Genomic DNA, 2,500 nt, shown 5'->3' with positions numbered 1-2,500 from the left:
GGGATGTGTCTCTTGTGGCTCACGGGGCTGTTAGGGTGGCACAGAAATCCCTCGGAATGGGAAAAAACGGGTCATTTTCGTGTCGCCACATTGCATGCGAACCGCATGAAACTTCCAGAGGCATTTGCAGCAGGAATGCATGTGCACTCAAAAAATGTGATATTTTTCACGGAGAGACCCCGTGAAACGCTAGAAGTGGGCGGGGATGTCTCTCTTGTGGCTCACGGGGCTGTTAGGGTGGCACAGAAATCCCTCGGAATGGGAAAACGGGTCATTTTCGTGTCGCCACATTGCATACGAACCGCATGAAACTTCCAGAGGCATTTGCAGCAGGAATGCATGTGCACTCAAAAAAGTGAATATTTCTCACGGATAGACCCCGTGATACGCTAGAAATTGGCGGGGATGTCTCTCTTGTGGCTCACGGGGCTGTTAGGGTGGCACAGAAATCCCTCGGAATGGGAAAACGGGTCATTTTCGTGTCGCCACATTGCATGCGAACCGCATGCAACTTCCAGAGGCATTTGCAGCAGAAATGCATGTGCAGTCAAAAAAAAATTGATATTTTTCACGGATAGACCCCGTGAAACGCTACAAATTGGCGGGGATGTGTCTCTTGTGGCTCACGGGGCTGTTCGGGTCGCACAGAAATCCCTGGGAATGGGAAAACGGGTCATTTTCGTGTTGCCACATTGCGTACGAACCGCATGAAACTTCCAGAGGCATTTGCAGCAGGAATGCATGTGCACTCAAAAACTTCTATATGTTTCACGGATAGACCCCGTGAAACGCTAGAAATTGGCGGGGATGTGTCTCTTGTGGCTCACGGGGCTGTTAGGGTGGCACAGAACTCCCTCGGAATGGGAAAAGGGGTCATTTTCGTGTTGCCACATTGCATAGGAACGCCATGAAACTTCCAGAGGCATTTGCAGCAGAAAGGCACGTGCACTCAAAAATTTTAATATTTTTCACGCATAGACCCCGTCAAACGCTAGAAGTTGGCGGGGATGTCTCTCTTGTGGCTCACGGGGCTGTTAGGGTCGCACAGAAATGCCTCGGAATGGGAAAACGGGTCATTTTTGTGTGGCCACATTGCATAGGAACGGCATGAAACTTCCAGAGGCATTTGCAGCAGGAATGCATGTGCACTCAAAAACGTCTATATTTTTCACGGATAGACCCCGTGAAACGCTATAAATTGGCGGGGATGTCTCTCTTGTGGCTCACGGGCGCTGTTAGTTAGGGTCGCACAGAAATCCCTCGGAATGGGAAAAGGGGTCATTTTCGTGTTGCCACATTGCGTACGAACGGCATGAAACTTCCAGAGGCATCTGCAGCAGAAATGCATGTGCACTCAAAAACGTCTATATTTTTCACGGATAGACCCCGTGAAACGCTAGAAATTGGCGGGGATGTGTCTCTTGTGGCTCACGGGGCTGTTAGGGTCGCACAGAAATCCCTCGGAATGGGAAAACGGGTCATTTTCGTGTTGCCACAATTGGCATACGAACGGCATGAAACTTCCAGAGGCATTTGCAGCAGAAATGCATGTGCACTCAAAAACGTGAATATTTTTTCACGGATAGACCCCGTCAAACGCTCGAATTTGGCGGGGATGTTTCTCTTGTGGGTCACGGGGCTGTTCGGCTCGCACAGAACTCCCTTGGTCCACCTGATTCGTGCATACAGGCAGCAACTAAAACTCTGTAAACCTGCTGTGAGGACATCTAAACAGTGGACCAGTGAGGCTGTGGAAGATTTGCGGGCGTGCTTAGACTGTACTGACTGGGATATGTTCACGACTGCTACCAATAGTCTGGATGAACTCACAGAGGCTGTGTACATCAGCTTCTGTGAGGACTGCTGTATCCCAACACGTACCAGGGTGAACTTTAACAACAACAAGCCCTGGTTCTCAGCAAAGCTCAAAAGGTTGAGGTTGGAGAAGGAGGAAGCGTTTAGGAGTGGGGATAGAGACAGATTCAAGGAGTCGAAGAACAGGTTTAGCAAAGCGGTGAGAGAGGCTAAACGACTGTACTCAGAGACACTAAAACACCAGTTCTCTACTAACGACGCTGCTTCTGTCTGCCAAAGGGCTCAGGCACATCACCAACTACAAACCCAGAGCGCCCCACACCACTAACGACTCCCGCCTAGCCAACGACCTGAACGAGTTCTACCGTAGATTTGAAAGACAATTGGACTGTCCTGAACCACCCCTTCCCACCCAAGAGGCCCCATCCCCCACCCATACTACAGAAACGACTCTCTCCTTTCAGGAGGGAGAAGTTAATGGGCTTTTCAAGAGGCAGAATCCACGCAAAGCAGCCGGGCCGGACTCTGTCTCTCCAGCCACCCTCAGGCACTGCGCTGGCCAGCTGTCTCCGGTGTTCACCAACATCTTTAACACCTCCCTGGAGACATGCCATGTACCAGCCTGTCTCAAGTCCTCCACCATCATCGCTGTGCCCAAAAAGCTAAGGCCAACAGGACTAAATGA

The sequence above is a fragment of the Petromyzon marinus genome, unplaced genomic scaffold (genome assembly GCF_048934315.1).
Source record: "Petromyzon marinus isolate PM22_M1 ecotype Great Lakes invasive population unplaced genomic scaffold, UKy_Petmar_22M1.pri1.0 PM_G_Scaffold_8, whole genome shotgun sequence".
NCBI lineage: Eukaryota > Metazoa > Chordata > Hyperoartia > Petromyzontiformes > Petromyzontidae > Petromyzon > Petromyzon marinus.
Note: the sequence above shows the minus strand (reverse complement) of the source record.